Source organism: Anabrus simplex, chromosome 1, assembly GCF_040414725.1.
Source record: "Anabrus simplex isolate iqAnaSimp1 chromosome 1, ASM4041472v1, whole genome shotgun sequence".
NCBI lineage: Eukaryota > Metazoa > Arthropoda > Insecta > Orthoptera > Tettigoniidae > Anabrus > Anabrus simplex.
This window is the reverse complement of record NC_090265.1, coordinates 781675128-781696318: the sequence shown is the minus strand read 5'-3', so window position 1 is coordinate 781696318 and position 21191 is coordinate 781675128. Positions and strand designations below refer to the sequence as shown.

At 38.1% G+C, this 21191-nt stretch overlaps 1 protein-coding gene across 1 annotated transcript in view; it reads left to right on the top strand.

The window, feature by feature from the left end:
- Positions 1–20526, top strand: part of LOC136856943 (uncharacterized) — a 245934-nt gene extending 225408 nt beyond the window's left edge. The window contains exons 10-11 of the mRNA XM_068231054.1: positions 16379–16561; positions 20053–20526. The gene's annotated coding sequence lies outside the window, so the exon portion shown is untranslated. The remainder of the gene's footprint in view (positions 1–16378; positions 16562–20052) is intronic.
- The last annotated feature ends 665 nt before the right edge of the window (positions 20527–21191 follow it).

Below are 21191 nucleotides of genomic sequence, written 5' to 3'. Positions count from 1 at the left end.
GCTTTATCTGACCCTGTGTGTGGGGCAGATGACCTTCGATGTTAGGCCCCTTAAAACAACAAGCATCATCATCATCATCTGACCCTGTGATAATTAAGAGGGGAATTCCTCAAGATAATATTACTGGACCTTTATGTTTTCTTGTACACTAGAGTCCCATTAATCTGAGCGTCTGTAATCCAAACTGAAATATTTTATATTTTATATTTTAAAAAATATTCTCCTTATTGAAATGAAAGAACATATTACAGAATGAAGATTTACTTGCATTTTATTAGTCATATTTTATTATAATAACTTAATGTAAACATAATTACACATCATAAACCATCAATCACTGGTCGTTGATCTTTACAAAGTCTGTTAGTTTCTTTTGCCGTAGTGACTGGAACCTACTTGAAGATACAGTGTTAAACTAGTATCTCATAAACATCACATCAGTGTTCAGCCGGCTCTGTGGTGTATGTGTAGCGCACCTCCTTCTTACCTGGAAGCTCCAGGTTCGATTCTCGGCCAGGTCAGGGATTTTTACCTGGTCCTGAGGGCTGGTTCGAGGTCAACTCCGCCTATGTGATTAGAATTGAGGAGCTATCATATGGTGAGATAGCAGCCGAGAGGATTCGTCGTGCTGACCATACAAGCAGGCCTTCAGGCTGAGCAGCTGTCGATTGGCAGGCCAAGGCTTTTCAAGGGCTGTAGTGCCATGGGCTTTGGTTTGGATTCACGTGTTCACGTTCTGCAGCACTACCATTGAGAGAGTGGCAGAACTATTAAATAAACATCACAAGCAGCTCTTTGCATCCCAGGCACAATGCAAAAGTGTAACCCGTTACCGTATTTTAGCAGTTTTAGGAGACAAGTTTTAACCTAGTTTTAGTCGTTTTCTCCTCTATGGGTTCTTAACTATCCTACTGTAATTTTATACATTATTTTATTAATGTAACTGCTAAAGAATGGACATTTCAAATTACAGTATGAACTGTACTGTATTGTAGAAACTATTTTCCTCAGACGGTTGAGCGCTGGCCTTCTGACCCCAACTTGGCAGGTTCAATACGCTCAGTCTGGTGGTATTTGAAGGTGCTCAAATAAGTCAGCCTCGTGTAAGTAGATTTACTGGCATGTAAAAGAATGCCTGCAGGAGAAAACCCTGGCATCTAGGCATCTCTGGAAACCGTAAAAGTAGTTAGCGGGACGTAAAAACAATAACATTATCATTAGAAAATATTTTCCGAATAATCCAAAAATTTCGTAATCTGAAAAGACTCTGATCCCAATTAGTTCAGATTAACGAGACTTTACTGTATACATAAATGATACGAGTAAAGAAGTGAAATCAGAGGAAAGGCTTTTTGCAGATGATGTTATTCTGTGTAGAGTAATGAATAAGTTACAAGATTGTGAGCAACTGCAAAATGACCTCAATAATGTTGTGAGATGGACAGCAGGCAATGATATGATGATAAACAGGGTTAAAAGTCAGGTTGTGAGTTTCACTAATAGGAAAACTCCTCTCAATTTTAATTTCTGCGTTGATGGAGTGAAGTTCCTTTTGGGGATCATTGGAAGTACCTAGGTGTTAATATAAGTTCTTCATTGGGGTAATCACATAAATAGGATTATAAATGAAGGGTAGGCCTACAGATCTCTACATCGTTATGGGGTATTTAGCGGTTGTAGTGAGGATTTTCGTAAACGAGATGGCATATACGTCTCTGTTAAGAACCCGAGAAGAGTATGGTTCTAGTGTATGGGACCCTCAGCAGGATTACTTTATTCAAGAACTTGAAAAAATCCAAAGAAAAGCAGCTCGATTTGTTCTGGGTAATTTCTGACAAAAGAGTAGCGTTACAAAATGTTTCAAAGTTTGGGCTGGGAAGACTTGGGGGAAAGGAGACGAGCTGCTCGACTAAGTTGTATGTCTTTCTAAAATAATTTTTATTTTTTGTGTAACCGGTACTACAGCGGTTACACAAACACAGTTAAAGAGAGGAAAGTAAATCAAATTACAAGGTACCTAAACACTATACACACCGTAATAATGTAATGAACTGTGGTGAAAACAGAAGAAGTAACTATCAGTGAGGGCAACTTAACGATAACAAACAAGGAACATGGGACGTAACTGGGAACCTACCAGGGGCATGGATATGTCTAGGTTGCGGTTCGGAAAAATCAACAGTGATCTTTGATTTTCAAAATATTATTTACAAAATGGACTTTACAAAATAAATAAATTACGGACAGTTTCAGTCAATATGGAAAATACCAATACACCTTTCGTAAGATACAGATACATGTTCTTAGACACACATATATTCTTTGCCGAGAGCTTCCTACAAGTTCAAAGAGTTAAGCAAGTACATCTCAGTACAAATCAAATTCCACAAATACAATACTGAAGGTAAGAGGAAGCACAAAACTAGCTTATCACATCTGATCAAAAGAGTGGTGATTAGGGCAAACTCCTGTGATACACCAACGAAAACTAAATGGGACTTAAAATCGGACAGAAGGCAACAGCGCTTACCCTTAGGCAACCCATGCTGGTACCGAGGTGACGTTCACGACGTTGCAGGCTCGGCAGGCCAAGACCAAGATGGCTCAGAGACTTAAGACCTCTAACGAAATGCTGCCTAGCCCCTTTTAAAGGGAACCCTGGCCTTGGCGTAGCCAATCAGAACACAGAAGCTTGCCCAGATTGACCAATCACAATATTTTCTTTGGTCGCGATGTTTAAATACTTTCTAGAATACATAACTGAAAAAGGCCAACACGTCCTGTTCAAAATTTCATATCACAACTTTCTGGACAGTTCCAGTAAATATAGAAACAAAATCTACTAGTTACAAATACAATATGTTACCAAAATATTTACACTGTACAGGTTAGGTACCAGAATGGAATAAAATATTGTAGCACAACACTCCAGATCATACAGTAAGTACTACTTAAAAGTAGTTTTACAAATAAAATCCACTACAAATACTTTATACTTCCAATATATTCTACACCTGTGTCATTTTGAGTTCACCTTTTCAATACGTTATGTTTTCTAATTTACATAAATATTTTTATTGTTATGTCATAAGCGGGTTATGTTTCACCTATTTTTTAGGCATCATCAGCTGCTGTTCCTATAACCTAAGATCAAAATTGCCAGGATCCTGGATTTTGCTTAATAATAAAATACTTAAAATGGTTAAGCTGACATTAATTGTTTTCGCTAAAAATATTTTTGTTTGTATTATGTGTTCTGTAGAAACATCCGGCTGATGTGGATAATTATGACCAGTGAATTGTGTTAATATGTACCAACATTTATCTTGATATACAACTGCTCTGTCTAAAAAGGGTGAATTCACAATTATTATACATTTGATAAAAACATAATAATGTGCTTTAAACAACTTTGGCAAATAATGGAATAACTTACCAAAGGAGATGTTGAATAAATTTCAAATTTCTTTGCAATCATTTAAGAAAAGGCTAGGAAAACAGCAGATAGGGAATCTGCCACCTGGGCGACTGCCCTAAATGCAGATCAGTAGTGACTGATTGATTCGGAGAGAGTTAGGGATTGGAATAACTTACCAAAGATGTTGAATAAATTTCAAATTTCTTTGCAATCATTTAAGAAAAGGCTAGGAAAACAACAGATAGGGAATCTGCCACCTGGGCGATGCCCTAAATGCAGATCAGTAGTGACTGATTGATTCAGAGAATGTACTTCCTTGAAAACCAATAACCACCACCATTGTCAAAACTTTCCTTGAACACTTCTTGCTTTCATCTTACTCTGATGGTATTCAGCTTGTGAGTCCTAGGGAGTTTTCAATTCATGCTCCTTGCAGCCCGTCCCTTTCTTTCTCTGATAGCCTCATTCTTTATAAAGTCAGACGTCTTGGAAATAAAACTTGGTAGTGTTTCCGCAAAATATTACGTGATCCATTGTCAGAATATTGCTTTATGGTGATTAAAGTATGTAAAATCCTGCCACCTGTCGCTGTGTGGAAAGGGTACCAAATTTTATTCCCAGGCTGACACTCAGGTCCATGAAGATTCCAGTGAGAGCAAGCGCATCAGTTATTACAGACTAAATAACATAAACCAACCAGTGTCATCACAATTTTTTTAAAGCACGTTGTTATGTTTTTATCAAGTGTATAATCATTGTAAGCTTACCCTTTTCAGAGTAATTGTATATCAAGCTAAATGGTTTTTTTTTTTTTTTTGCTAGGGGCTTTACGTCACCCCTAGCAAAAAAAAAAAAAAAAAAAAAAAGAAAAGCTAAATGTTTATATTATGGTACATGTTAACACAATTCACTAGTCATTATCTTTGTTAGAATTTGTTTTATGTCGCACTGACACAGATAGGTCTTATGGCGATGATAGGATAGGCCTAGGAGTGGGAACGAATCAGCCATGGCCTTAATTAAGGTATAGCCCCAGCATTAGCCTGGTGTGAAAATGGGAAACCACGGAAAACCATCTTCAGGGCTGCCAACAGGAGGGGTTCGAACCCACTATCTCCCGGATGCAAGCTCACAGCTGCGTGCCCCTAACTGCATGGCCAACTCGCCCAGTAGTCATCAGCCAGATGTTTCTACAGAACACATAATACACACAAAAATATTTTTAGCCAAAACAATTCATGTCAGCTTAACATTTTACGTATTTTATTATTAAGCAAAATCCAGGATCCTGGCTATTTTGACCTTAAGTAATAGGAAGAGCGGCTGATGATGTCTAAAAAAAAGGGAAAAAATGTCCCGCTTATGACATAACAATAATGTAAAAATATTTATATAAATTAGAAAACATAATGTATTGAAAAGGTGGACTCAAAATATAAAGGCTCTTTTATAAAGGTATACGTTGCTCAAAATGGACCCAATGATGAGATTTATGACTTGTAATAAGTGGTATGTTCCGAGCTGTCAGTGGAGAGATGATGTGGAATGACTTTAGTAGACAAATAAGTTTGAGTGGTGTTTTTAAAAGTAGGAAAGGATCACAATATGAAGATAAAGTTTGAATTCAAGAGAACAAATTGGGGCAAATATTCGTTTGTAGGAAGGGGAGTTAGGGATTGGAATAACTTATCAAAGGAGATGTTGAATAAATTTCAAATTTCTTTGCAATTTAAGAAAAGGCTAGGAAAACAACAGATAGGGAATCTGCCACCTGGGCAACTGCCCTAAATGCAGATCAGTAGCGACTGATTGATTCAGAGAATGTACTTCCTTGAAAACCAATAACCACCACCACTGTCAAAACTTTCCTTGATCACTTCTTGCTTTCATCTTACTCTGATGGTATTAGGCTTGTGAGTCCAAGGAAGCTTTCAATTCATGCTCCTTGCAGCCTATCCCTTTCTTTCACTGATAACCTCATTCTTTATAAAGTCAGACCTCTTTCTTTTCACTTCTGATTAATTAAGAGAAAGCTCCCTCTGTTGATCAGTGGTAGTGCATCGGCCTCCGGATCCCAAGATATTGGGTTCAAACCCGGCAGAGGTAGTCGAAGAGCGGAAAAAAGTCCATTCAATATTCCCTGTTGTAAGATGTCGGCATGTAAAAGATCTCCGGTAATACATTTGGTGTTTACCCGACAAAATTAATTAAAACTCAGCCAGAGGGGTCCAAAAGAGATTCAGTTTACTCTGCCATCTAGTAGACCTAGAGTAAAACGGAACATCAAAACTGATGAGCAAGCAGCCAGATAGCATCAAATTAAGCTGCTTGCACAAGGTAGCAAGCTCTTGCCATCATAGAAGCAAGGAGAGGCCACGAACGTCCAGGAACAATGTGGCAGTGAACAGCTGAAACCAACTTGAGGAAGGAAGACATCCCAGTCGCCGAGATACTTTTTTCAGATCAGAAGAGCTTACACTGTGGGCACATATAGAGCCAGGGGAAAGAAGTGCACTTCTGACTTGAAGAATTCTCATAAAGATGTGATGTAATCGGAAAGTATCTTACCATGGACTGCTATGAGATGAAGTGTATTAAACAGATTAAGGTCCTTTAACATCACTTGTGCTGATTGTGCACTCTGTGGGTCAGTGTAATGCATGAAGACCACTGCAATATTTACATCTCTCTGACGTGCACTTGCAGATCATGCTGTTTCTGCCCTGCCCAGCATTCAAAACCATACATGAGGACAAGTGTGATGACTATTTTGTTGACTTTCCCTTCAAGTTGTATGGGCATCTGTGAGTCACACAAGATGCCCATCAACAAACATTAGAAGTGGGTTTTCTTTTTTGTATTGGTTTTACGTTGCAGGAACATTTAATATGAATATAATGTTTCTTCAATTGCTAAAGATTTTCAGAGATATTGAAGTGCCACACTTTTGCTCTGTAGTAAGGTTTGCTAATATGCCAGTAAATCTGCCGACGCTTATATACTGGCCAGCTGTACCAGCATTTGATCCCACAACTATGAACATAAAAAAATGAGCCATCTCGCTACACTGTCAGTCTCCTTGACTACCAGCCATCTCATTCTTGCTAATGTCATGTTGCCGGGCTGAGTGGCTCAGATGCCAGAGCCACTACAAAGCATGTTTACAGTTACCCCGATTTTATGTTTACAATTGTCCCCATCAATAAAAAAGTATAGGGCAAATGAAAACAAACCTTAACCTATGAAATGAGGTTGTGGCAAATCTTTAAAATAAATAAATAAATAAATAAATAAATAAATAATAATAATGTCATTTGCTTTATGTCCCACTAGCTGCTTTTATAGATTTTGGAGATGCTGAGGTGCCAGAATTTAGTCCTGCAGGAGTTCTGTTACATTCCAGTAAATCTACTGACACGAGACTGATGTATTTGAGCACCTTCAAATACCACCGGACTGAGCCAGGATCGATCCTGCCAAGTTGGGGTCAGAAGGCCAGCACCTGAACCATCTGAGCCACTCAGCCCAACAAGCTTTAAAACTTAGGAACATATGATAACTACAATACATAACTCATAGAAACTAATTTTTTCTTAAATGTGTGATAAATGTTTACTTACTGAGATATAAACATGATGAAGCAAATTTGTTTGTCAAATTCTTTTACATACATTCACAAATTGGCTGTTCACAAAACGTTGCTGACATTTGGTGTCAAAATGCTCTGATATATTAGCCAATATGATAATCCTAATATTTCCACAGTCCAAATTTTTCTATTAAAAGTCTTAAATTTCTGATTGCTTTTGTGTACATTTACCCCCTGTATACAATTAACCTGGGCTATCCTACCAATTATAAGGTAAACAAATTCATTTCTTCCAAAATACCACTGATCTCTACTCTCTGGGTGAGCTGTGCTACATATTCTTCTTCTTGTTTCATTATGCCCATTCACAGAGCGCGTTGGAACTTGTTCGTTGGCTTGATGACTTTCGCCTTCCAAAATCTCTTCATGAACTCACTGTGTTGCCTCTTCCGTTCTTCTGACCAATTTTTACCAGTCCTGCTGCCACTTTTGACCACAAATGTGTTTATTTACTGAGGTCCTGAAGACACTGATTTTTCATTGTATCTTCCCTGATGTTCAATTAATTCAGATCTCCTCTTGTTTCCTAGTCAATTTATTCTCCTGTTTTGGTAATTTATTACTTTGAATAACCTCTTTGTAAGTCTATTATTATCCATCCTAAAAATGTGTCCAAAAAATTTCAAATGTCTCCTCCGTATGGCATCGATGAAACTATCTGTGTAAATATAAAGTTCTACAGTTCGCCTTTTGATCCAAATTCCATTTTCTTGTATGGGGCTGAAAATTTTCTTAAGAACTTTACATTCTTGCTTTCCAATATCTGCAATTTTAAAAAGACCTCCTAAAGTTCAGGTTTCTGATGCATATAGAGCTTCCGGTAGAATAACTGTTTTGTAATGTTTCAGTTTAACATTACGTGACACTACTTACTGCAGTGATCCCATGTTAGTCTAAATGCCCTCTGAAGTTTTGAGACTCTTTCTGTATCGGCCAAACTGTTTAATCCTGAAGGAAGAATTATTTCTTCAAGGTATTTAAAAAAAAAGAACCTGTGAAATTGTCCCATATGCAATTTCAGTTTGATCCTTCTTGCACTTCTGCTGAAAATTCTGCATGTACTTAGTTTTCTCAAATGATACCAGAAGGCCTGCCTGGGATGCTATTCTGTGTAATGCCTCGATATCATACCTGATTTCCTCCTTGTTCTTAGTGATGATAGCTACTGTAGGTCATCTGCAAAAGCCAAGCATTTCACTTTGATTTTGTTCGCACTAGTCCCATTGGTTATGCCTGTGAAATCCTTTTCACACTCTCTTGGTGATTTTATCTAAAACCAAGTTAAACAGAAGAGGAGAAAGTCCATCTCCTTGACGAACACCTGTGTGTACTTCAAAAGGGTCAGAAATTATTATTGTTATTAATATTATAGTCATCAGATGGATAAAAGAAATTAGGGAGGATCTGAAAGAAATTGGCCTTACACCGGATAACACTATGGATAAGAAAAAAGTCAACACAACTTCCCACTTTCCACTCAAAAAGAAGAAATATCCCAACTAGAATCTCTACACAAGAAAGGGCAAGAATATCAACACGTATGAAGAAGTACTGGGAGGACTGCAAGGCTCGGAGAGTTTCTACCAAGAAATCAACAAACCAAAGAGTTGATTAAAGTGATCCAATGTGGTCTCAGAAGAATATAGTCATCCAATAGTACATACCAACTCTGTGCTAAACAATTCATTAATTTCTTCCAAAATACCATTGATCTCTATTGGTGAGTTTTGCTGACCCTCTGAATATACTGTACCACCATCTCAGGAAAATATGAAATTATCCACTAAATGGAAATTATTTTTCTTTAACTCCAAAAATATGGTTCATGTTTGTGGGTTACTGTAGTCACGTCCTAGTCCGTGAACCATGGGCAACGGCTGAGTGGCCTAGTAAGTGGTCCTGAGAGTCGGGATACCAGTTGCTATGGAATGAGAGTGGACATCTCGGACATATTCTGAGTCATGGCCCTCCTTGTGCTCAGGCGGCTAGGACTATACAATTCACCAGTGGTCCATAACCCGTTAGAGGAGAGATCCTCACTTGGACTATGTGCAAGTAGGGTAGCATTCTGCTTCATGAATTTACCAAGCTCAAACATTTTAAGCAAGCCTCGGACTTATGGGAGTAATGGAGTCCCACTCCCATTTGACAGGCGAGGGACTCCTTGGAAACAACTTGGCGAATGAAATGGAATTCAATGGGGAGTTATCAATATTAATGGGGCTTATGGAAGAAAGAAGGTAGAACTGGCTCAGCAAAGAGGATGCATCTGGATGTGCTAGGAGTAAGTGATATTCGGGTAAGGGGAGAAAACGAGGAAGAGATAGGAGATTATAAAGTGTACTTGATGGGTGTTAGAAAGGGAAGGGCAGAGTATGGGGTAGGGCTCTTTATCAGGAATACCATTGCACACAACATAGTTTCTGTTAGGCATATAAATGAGTGAATGATGTGGGTAGATTTGTCAGTTGGAGGAATTAGGACAGAATTGTGTCCATGTATTCACCATGTGAGGGTGCAGATGAGGATGAAGTTGACAAGTTTTATGAAGCATTGAGTGACATCATGGTCAGGGTCAACAGCAAGGATAAAATAGTGCTAATGGGTGATTTCAATGCGAGAGTTGGGAATAGAACTGAAGGATACGAAAGGGCGATTGGTAAATGTGGGGAAGATATGGAAGCTAATGGGAATGGGAAGCGTTTGCTGGACTTCTGTGCTAGTATGGGTTTAGCTGTTACGAATACATTCTTCAAGCATAAGGCTATTCACCGCTACACATGGGAGGCTAGGGGTACCAGATCCATAATAGACTATATCTTAACAGACTTTGAATTCAGGAAATCTGTTAGGAATGTAAGAGTTTTTCAAGGATTTTTTGATGATACAGACCACTATCTGATCTGTAGTGAACTAAGTATCTCTAGGCCTAGGGTAGAGAAAGTGAAATCTGTCTGCAAACGAATAAGGGTAGAAAATCTCCATGACGAGGAAATTAGACAGAAGTACATGGATATGATTAGTGATAAGTTTCGAGCAGTAGACAGTAAGCAGGTTCAGGATATAGAAAGTGAATGGGTGGCATACAGGGATGCTGTAGTAGAAACAGCAAGGGAATGCCTAGGAACAACTGTGTGTAAAGATGGGAAAAGGCGAACATGTTGGTGGAATGATGAAGTGAGAGCAGCCTGTAAACGTAAAAAGAAGGCTTATCAGAAATGGCTCCAAACAAGGGCCGAGGCAGACAGGGATTTGTATGTAGATGAAAGAAACAGAGCAAAACAAATAGTTGTTGAATCCAAAAAGAAGTCTTGGGAAGATTTTGGTAATAACCTGGAAAGGCTAGGTCAAGCAGCAGGAAAACCTTTCTGGAGAGTAATAAAGGAAGGGAGGGGAAAAAGGAAATGAACAGTGTTTTGAGTAATTCAGGTGAACTCATAATAGATTCCAGGGAATCACTGGAGAGGTGGAGGGAATATTTTGAACATCTTCTCAATGTAAAAGGAAATCATCCTGGTGGTGTTTCAAACAACCAAGCCCATGGGGAGGAGGAAAATGACGTTGGTGAAATTATGCTTGAGGAAGTGGAAAGGATGGTAAATAAACTCCATTGTCTTAAGGCAGCAGGAATAGATGAAATTAGACCAGAAATGGTGTAGTATAGTGGGAAGGCAGGGATGAAATGGCTTCATAGAGTAGTAAAATTAGCATGGAGTGTTGGTAAGATACCTTCAGATTGGACAAAAGCAGTAATTGCACCTGTCTATAAGCAAGGGAACAGGAAGGATTGCAACAACTATCGAGGTATCTCAGTGATTAGTGTACCAGGCAAAGTATTCACTGGCATCTTGGAAGGGAGGGTGCGATCAGTCGTTGAGAGGAAGTTGGATGAAAACCAGTGTGGTTTCAGACCACAGAGAGGCTGTCAGGATCAGATTTTCAGTATACGCCAGGTAATTGAAAAATGCAACGAGAGGAATAGGCAGTTGTGTTTATGTTTCATAGATCTAGAGAAAGCATATGACAGGGTACCAAGGGAAAAGATTATGGAATTAAAGGTAGATTATTAAAATCAATCAAAGGCATTTATGTTGACAATTGGGCTTCAGTGAGAATTGATGGTAGAATGAGTTCTTGGTTCAGGGTACTTACAGGGGTTAGACAAGGCTGTAATCTTTCACCTTTGCTGTTTGTAGTTTACATGGATCATCTGCTGAAAGGTATAAAATGGCAGGGAGGGATTCAGTTAGGTGGAAATGTAGTAAGCAGTTTGGCCTATGCTGACGACTTGGTCTTAATGGCAGATTGTGCCGAAAACCTGCAGTCTAATATCTTGGAACTTGAAAATAGGTGCAATGAGTATGGTATGAAAATTAGCCTCTCGAAGACTAAATTGATGTCAGTAGGTAAGAAATTCAACAGAATCGAATGTCAGATTGGTGATACAAAGCTAGAACAGGTCGATAATTTCAAGTATTTAGGTTGTGTGTTCTCCCAGGATGGTAATATAGTAAGTGAGATTGAATCAAGGTGCAGTAAAGCTAATGCAGTGAGCTCGCAGTTGCGATCAGCAGTATTCTGTAAGAAGGAAGTCAGCTCCCAGACAAAACTATCTTTACATCGGTCTATTTTCAGACCAACTTTGCTTTATGGGAGCGAAAGCTGGGTGGACTCAGGATATCTTATTCATAAGTTAGAAGTAACAGACATGAAAGTAGCGAGAATGATTGCTGGTACAAACAGATGGGAACAATGGCAGGAGGGTAGATGGAATGAGGAGATAAAGGCTAATTTAGGAGTGAACTCGATGGATGAAGCTGTACGCATAAACCGGCTTCAGTGGTGGGGTTATGTGAGGCGAATGGAGGAGGATAGGTTACCTAGGAGAATAATGGGCTCTGCTATGGAGGGTAAGAGAAGTAGAGGTAGACCAAGACGACGATGGTTAGACTCGGTTTCTAACGATTTGAAGATAAGAGGTATAGAACTAAATGAGGCCACAACACTAGTTGCGAATCGAGGATTGTGGCGATGTTTAGTAAATTCAGAGAGGCTTGCAGACTGAATGCTGAAAGGCATAACAGTCTATAATGGTAATGTATGTATGTATGTATGTAACTCCAAAAATGAACTACTTCACTATATGCATCTTAGGCGAGACTACCCCAGCCTGATTCTTTCTTGTTAGATCCCTATATTTCTGGCAGTCTCTACCAACAGTTGGAACACTGCCTCTCAGTGAAAATCCATTGCTCTACGACAACCCTGTTCATGGTGGTATTCAATTGGTCTACCTTGTCAGTGTTGAATAAAAATGAGCATTGGCTAATTCCTTTATCAGTCCTATCCATACCGACTGATAAAGAGCAAAGGTAATAAGACCAATATTTTGCAAAACCAGTAAGTAAACAGTGGAATACACTACACAATGCTACCTTCCTATTTATTTAATTCCTGATGTTATCATTTCTAGATTGTTTCATAGTTCTAGTAAATGTAATTTCTGTTACCTGAATTCTGCTATAGTCGTCATTTAATAGAGTACATGCCTTTAAACAATATGAGACAATTGGTATGAAGTAGTTGTTGGTACAGGGTTTTTTTTTTGCTTTCTGTGGTATTTTGCAATCTCAGAGTAAGTTTCTAACTTGATTGTAACAGTTTTTTTTGCTTTTTGTGTCTTGTTGAGTACTTGTTGTTTGGGAGTCTTGTCTTTTGAGACTGTGCTTCCAAGGTAGTTTAACTGAGAAACTGATTCTAATTGGTTCTGTCCAAAATTAGGTTTGTGTTCATTTCTTCCCTGTTGATGATCATTTCTACACTCTTTGTTTTACTCATCTTCGGTGCAAAATAGTGAAAATATTGTTCCATTCAGTGAGGGTAATTTTAGAAGACTCTGATGTGCAGGGACCTGAGAAAAAACAATGTAGGAAAGTGTACTGATCAGATGTGTATTATTGGGGTTTCAGAGTACTTAACTTAGTTACATTTCAATGTGACATTTTGTATATTGGCATTTTTTATCCTCTTTCAAAATTAATTAATTAAAACTTGATTTTTTTCAATTATATGCATATAGTGGGACTAATAAATGTACTGCTTTAAAAAGCGATCACCATCACCACCATCACCACCACCACCACCACGTGTCTGTTACAAGCGTGCCAGGTCGGGGATAAATCCGTAAGGTCAACATTTTTATAGTAATGCCGGTTAAGTAGTTATCATGTACCAAATAACAAGAATTAAACAATGTTATTAAAAATCAACATGGTAAGCTACTAAAATAGACAGAAGTAAACTGAATATTCAGAATCCTACAAACTGAAAATTATTTTGTTCTATATCAGCATTCCTGGATGAGAGCGATTCACTTGAAGTTCTACAGAAGCACAGAAGATGCTCCCTGCAAAATACCCTCAGAAATACTACACAACTATACTGGTAATACAGTAATAGATGGACAGTCCACTATCAATTAGTGTATCATAAGTAGGGCCCAGGCATTCAGGTGGTAAAAACCTTCATTTTAGGTCTCTTATATGCTTAAGTTTTTATTTCTTTTTCAGGTTTAACTTTGTGGTTGCAGCTACTGATGTCTTCCAAAAATGTTTTCATAGTTGGATCAGTTAGTTTGTTCCATGGGATGTTTGCAGACACAAACATCTGACAGAGGCGAAAGTTAAAGTAATTTTCATAATTGCTATCTGTGGGAGAAATAAGCATTTGCTTACTGTTGCTGCTGGACTTGTTTCCCCTAGCTACACTAGCAATGTCCACAGCTGCAGATTTATGCTGCTGAAGAAGGGATTTCTGTTCACATTTAACCCCAAAATATAAAAATCTTAAGTACTCTAAAGTAAGCGTGCTAGGGTATTGCAATGCAGTTTTTAAGGTAGTTACAGGGAACTTACTTGTTTGGAGCATGCCTGACAGAAGACTACTCGATCATCCGTAATAAAGTTCCGATCCGTAGCAATCCATTTCTTCAATAAGTGGGATTTAGGCATTGTTTCGCTATACAACAATAAAGTCAATAAAGTATTGCAGCAACCATTCACCACACTTTCTGCCAACTATATTCTCTGTGGATGACTGGAGGCGAACCTGTTACACCCATTACACTCCTCCTGACCTTGTATCAGGTGCATCAAGGTGTCATGAGATGTTGCATATGCAATAGGAGGCAAGGGACGTGCTCCATTTAATGGTAATAACCTGAATATTTTATGACAAGTTTCAATGGAAATGTAGCATTTTTCATTTGAAGAAGGTAAAACAGCTATTTATTTATTAATTAATTTATTAAATATCATCTTGTTTTCTATGACTTGGATAATAAATTCAAATCACAAATTTTAAAACAGTGCGACTAGCAATTTTTGAAAGGAGATTACTGGAAGAGAAAATATACCTTATAAATATGTTTATACCACTTAATAGTATAGAATATAACAATGTTGAATTTCATGTTGGCTTTGTGTATACTCCTTCAAGATAATTCTCCTCACAGATATTCCTGATGTTTCTGTGCATGACCCGACGTAACATTTTAAGAGGAATCCTGGCAATTTCCTCTTGTATTCTTGCTTTCAGGTCAGGTGATCCTGGGGGCCAAGCACTTACTTTTTCTTGAAATGATACAGTTGCCATCAATATTTACACAATGTGCCGTTGTTTAGTCCTGTTGGAAGCAGATGTCAATCCACTACGGAAAATTGGGCATCTATTAATTATGTGTACTGATGGAACACTACCATGCCATTCAATATTGAAATGACACTGAAATTCTCTACTAGCTGTTTCCGTACTGCTATTTGTGTAATAAGCTTTGACCACAAAGTCTTGCTGCATACCACTCCATTGCTCCATTATTACTAAATGGCAAGATGATGTGAGCAGGGCTTTATATAAGGCATTAGAAATATATATCCAGAACAAGCACTGCAGCTACAGTGTAACTGAGTCAGCTTGAGAGATTAAAAGAACAATGGTTATTTAATAATGTAACAAAAAGATGGACTTTTAACAATGCCAGTTCCAATGATAAAACGACTGAATAAGTCAGCAAATGAATTAAGCAGGGAGTGAATTGTAAACAGAACTACAGTATTCAACACCTACTGGCTTTACAGCATGTACTGAAAATGTTTACCACATAGTTCCAAGCATAGCACAACATGCAGGAACTTGTCAGGTATTTTGATTGTTTATGTAACCAGTTAAATGGAACCAACCCTCAACTGTCTAACACTTCCTTTCTGTGATTATTAACAAACTTTTGAAAGTACTCACAATAAAAATCTCTCTTTTCTGCACCTGCCAAAGTCAAGATTGAACTTCTTTCTTGCTGCTCTATGTGCTGGGAAGCAGACACAACAGCATACTGCACCAATTTTTGCACAGAAAGATAGACTTTTAAGGACCTTTCGGAAATATCCACAAACTTTTCTTTTGGAGCATCGAATACGGCCTTGCTGACATAAAAATTATCAATTAAATCTTGCACAGTATCACAAAACAGTACAGCTGACTTAGGGAAACAGCCATGAAATCTTTTCATGTACTGGAAAACCCAATCCACTCTGCAGTGAGCATCCCCAGGACTATAATATTAATCACAATCACTTCACACTTTCACACAGGGTTATTTCTTGCATACTACTTACCACTTCCTACTCTTCACTTTAAAAGTATCGCATTATCTGTCGCACTTCAAAGCCCGAGGGCACATACATTCATTGCAAAAAGATAGCTTGTGTCTGAACACAGAGCAAACACTGCTAACATAAGGCAACCCCGACCATCACGTGACGAGTTCTGTCACTGTGGAGATCCACTTTAACACATTGTTTATCATAGGGCTCATATAACCAGTTAAAAGGAACCAAGTCTCAACTGTGAATTTCAATTTTAAAGTTTGTATGTATATATTCATGAATGTATTTAAAAAGTGTACAGATTGAGTAGTGAGAATAGAATTTTCTGTTTTCTTGAATCACACAATTTGCTTTATCGACACAACTAGGTCTTATGGTGACAATGGGACAGGAAAGGGCAAGGAAAAGACAGTGGCCTTGATTAAGGTATAGCCTGGTGTGAGAATGGGAAACTATAGAAAACCATCCTCAGGGCTGTCGACAGTGGGTTCGAACCCCACTCTCTCCTTAATGCAAGCTGACTGGTACATGACCCAAAACGTGCAGCCACTCACTCGGTCTGTACCTTCTAAATATGGTCATGAATATTTACATACAAACTAGAAAACTGTTCATTTTCAAAGGGTTATTACAGTAGTCAAATGGAATTAGTGTTTGCAGATTTCATCACGGGACATCAGGACATGGAGGCGGAGGATAAGAGCAATGGAGACCCTTGTAATGGATGGGAGAACACACCTTCATGTAGTTTGGTTAGCAGAGATACCGGTAACTCCAGTGTTGAGAACATCAAATCTATTGACTGCTAAGAAAATATCAGAATACATAAATCAGGTATTGAATTTCTTAATTGTAAAGTGACGTATGATAAATTTAAAAATTCTCATTCATTTCTCCTTAATATCTGGCAAAATCTCAGGTAGCAAAAATATTTGAAAGGGTACTGGAAAAGGGATAATGTTATTGTTTTTACATTCCACTAACTACTTTTATGGTTTTCGGAGACACCAAGGTACTGGAATTTTGTTGCGCAGGGGTTCTTTTATGTGCCAGTAAATCTACCGACATGAGGCTGATGTATTTGAGCACCTTCAAATACCACCTGACTGAGCCAGATTCGAACCTGCCAACTTGGGCTCAGAAAGCCAGTGCCTTAATTGTCTGAGCCACTCATCCTGGCCTAGAAAAGAGAATGAGAAGAAAGGTGGAAGGACACTTGCAAGAGAACAATAGGGTTTTTGAAATGGAAGATCAACACTACACACCATCTTCAGTATGAGGCAGTTAATGGGAAAACATTGGGAATACAGGAGAGATATGGTGATGACGTTCCTTGATTTAGGAAAGGCTTACAATAGTGTACCCAGAGCAAAGGTATGAAAACAAATGATAAATTATGAGCAAGCACTGTCCGGATAAATATAGGAAGGAGAGAGTGGTTTGGAATGAAACTGGGCTATGAAAAGGAAGTATGCTATTACAATAGATAGACTTAAGGATTCCACCTGATCAATACATATTTATTTATTTATATGTTGCTACTTATATATCACATTGTGGGACTAGTTTCAATCATATAATGATCATCCTTAGCCACTTGTAACTAAAATTGACAACATTAGACTCTGCATGTATTCATAAAACAATGACAAAACTTATACGTTAAGAATGGGTTGATGTGCTCATGAGTTGTGTTGTGATGTTTGGTGTTAATTTTCTTTTAAAAAAATGTAAAATTTGCTTCGGTGACATCACTACAGGTATAAATTCTTAAAATTACTTCTAATAACAATCACATTGGATAAAATAGTACATTGATGAATGTCAAATTCATCCCATTTCATTAGTCGAGCCTGTGTAAAGTGCGTCTATGAGAATTTCAGTATTCACATAATCATGAACTGTCGCATGAATACTGTCAGCTGAAATCCAAAAATTGGGTAAATTGTCAGTTTTTGTTCCTTTTTTTTTTTTTTTCTTGAGAGAACTTCAGTAGAGTTTATTTGCCTGTGTTTAATTTGTGAACGTCTATTGTTTTCCGGAAGTTTGAATGAGGTGTTGTTAGTTTACATTTGTAGAACCTCATAGCTGTATATGAATTCATAAATTGTGCCAATACGGGTTATTGAAGATAGCATCTGAAAGTAAAGAAAAAACTTAACGAGGCTTGTGAAGCAATGTGCAAAAGAACCCCTTGGTTTATTACCTAAATGATTCTCAAGTCTTGTTCAATAGGGGCTCTCTTGAATATTACAGAGAATGTATTCATACATTTGGAACAGTATTTCAACCCCGATTTCAATATAAATGAAAATTCAGAAAAATCGAATACATTATTTGACATTATCATTCTAGTATCGTCAGCAGCAGTAACTCATTTCCAAGTAATTAACTTCTAATAAAATCACTTCTGTCTGTGGATGAACTTTCCAGACAGACCAATTCTAGCATGGAGTTAGCACCCACACAGATTGCAGAGAATTGTTGGAGGAGGGCATGGTGGTGCTGCACAGAGTTTTTGTGCTCCCCTCCTGGCCTCTTTACATCTGCATTGTTCCCCTTCAAACAGATTGCCAGCAGCAGGGATGGTCCAGCGCCAAACTGTATGGTCTTGAGCAAGCATGTCCCAGGTTTGTGGATTAAGACCTGTCATCATCATAGTGTGCTGGTCCCTGTAGTGCCTCATGGGGGCTCAACGAGGTCTGGTGCCGGAATAAAGTTCGCCATACAGGATTTGGTGTGGAAATCTGGTATCACTCATCCGATGGACATAGCCAATCCATCTAAGCTGATGAACAATGATGGACGATTCTATGCTCTTGGCATCAGCTTTCTCAAGAACAGCAATGTTGATGACATGGTCTTCCCTTTTGATCCTAAGGATGGATCAAAGTTTTTGTTGGTGGAAACGGTCAAGCTTTTTCAAGTCACGTTGGTAAAGGGTCCAAGTTTCACAACCATAGAGCAATGTTGTGATACAACAGTATGGTACACCACGAGTTTCATCTTCATAGCCAGGTCTTTATTCATAAACACCCGGAGTGATAGTCGTCCAAATGCTACATGCACAGCACCAATTCTCTTCTCTACATCTTGCTCACAGTGCACAGATAGGATACTACCCAAGTACGAAAAGTGGTCTACCTGCTCCAGTGAAGTATCTGAGATGGAGATGTTGAAATGTGGAAGGGTTGTGCCAGGACCCTGGTCTTTTGAACATTAATGGCAAGACCAAAACGATCACATGAACTCTTGTAGCAGTTAACTGTCTGTTGCAATTCCTCTGGTGTGAGTGTAGGTGATGCAGCATCATTTTCATATAGAATTTGGTTACCTTTGTAACCTGAGCGAGCCTCTGGGAGCAAAGTTTGCTATGTTGAAAAGCCCGCCATTGAAACAATACCTAAACTCCACACCTGAGTTGTTCATAGGAGATTTATGTACAGTAGCATGACAGCCAAATATAATGCAAAAAGTGTTGGAGCAAGCACACACCCCTGTTTCAGTCCATGAGTAATAAGAAATTCATCTGAAATACTATTCTGATGGCAAACCTGTCCAGTCATGCCATCATAGAAGGCCTGAACCAGATCAACAAAATGCTGAGGACAGCCAAAGTGTTTCAGTACCACCTACATAGCAGGTCATGGAGAGTCAAATGCCTTTTCCACGTCATAAAAACTAAGAAGAGGGAATTCTGTTGCTCTCAACACTTTTTCTGAAGTTGGCTTGCACAGAAGATCAAGGAAACCTGAAATTTGTGTGAGCAAAGCTGTGGCTAACAACTAGTACTGATATATGCAGTGTAGATCTGGACACTGACAAAAAAAGGACAGCAGAAAGAAAATCCAGGCCAGTAAAATGAAATTTTTTAGGAAGTATGACAGGAAAGGCAAGAAAAGACAGAGTAAGAAATGAGGAGTCAGGAGTTGGGGATTTTAACTACTTACGGTTAAATTCCTGTAGCTTGGCGACTCAGTGTTTGTGTTTGCCTTAATACACATCTTTATCTAAAAACAATACAACTCACAATCAACCACCACAGAAACAAGCAATAATGACAGGGTTGTTTCGTTTTTGTCTGTCTGTTAGTTAAGCCCTCACAGTAGAATGGCACAACAAAATTGATCAAAACTTAGTATTCAAGTTTAGGGATAACCAGGCTGTGTACTAGGCTTTATATTATTTTAATATATAGCAGTATATCAACATTAAGGGGGCTAAAGATAGCAATACACCAATATATTTCCAAGAAAAAAAAAAAGAAGACATTCATAGAGTTTTAGATTGTCAAGGATTAGCTAAAGGAGTCTCTTCTCTTTCAGATTGAAAACCAAATGGGAAAATTCCTGTATAGGATCTGCACACAACCGAACTCATCAGTCCCATTCTACCATATTAACCAACCGGAGATGAAATGCAATGATACTGATGGAACTGTCTGGAAAAGGCCTAAAACTGTAGTGGAGAAGATGAATAAAGAATCTGATCAAATAATATTATGAATGTTATTAATTTTCTTAAAGTAGATAATTGTTTATATACAGTAATATACTTTGTCATATGGCAAGCCTCAAATGAGGAAGGTTTAAATAAATGGAAAATAGTGTAAGAGATGGAAGATTAAACGACAGGCAACATGGAAGAATAAATTTTTTGTCATTCTGTTTATTCACAACTAATATAAAGTTCAAGGAATGTAATTTTCCTAGTTTTCTCTATTAATTTTTTGAGGAAACAAAATCCATAAACTGACTTCTTTATTCTGATAACAGAACACTGATCAACATGGAAATACTGATAAGTATAACCAAAATGAATAACCACACTTTCAGAATAGTAAATCAGAACGGCCTACCAGTAAATACAGTATTCATTTCAATCCTCTTTTGAGAATGACTGACTTGCACCATAATTCCTGTTAAGGCATGAAAACTCACAGAACTTTGATATCTTCAGCTGTTTTTCTATATAGATACCTCCTTCTTCTTTTTCTTGAGCATGCTATATCAGGTCAGCCTGGCGTACACATCTCTCTTTTCTGCTTCTGGGGATTTTGTACACCATCCTGCCTTGAATGTTTCTTTGCCAGGATATCTTAAGCAATTTCACAGCTATAAAGTAGCAATTAATAAATCTTTGGAATAGATTTTATTGGTCAAGATGAGCATCCAGTGAACAGAAAGCCACACTTCATCTAGTTGCATACCGGTACTCAGAAGATTACAACGGACTACAGTGAATGTAGTAACGGATGAACAGAAACCTATTTCTTGCCCAAAACATTTCAGTGAAACTAGGCCTACATACCTAAACAAATTCTCACTTAGGATCCAATCACACGAAGACTGGGAAGGTAAAGAAAACACTAACAAGAGACTACAATGGGCCACAATATAACTAAAATTATAAGCTTGTCTCTACACCTCAAATTTTTGCCTCATATTTCATTTTTATCTTGAAT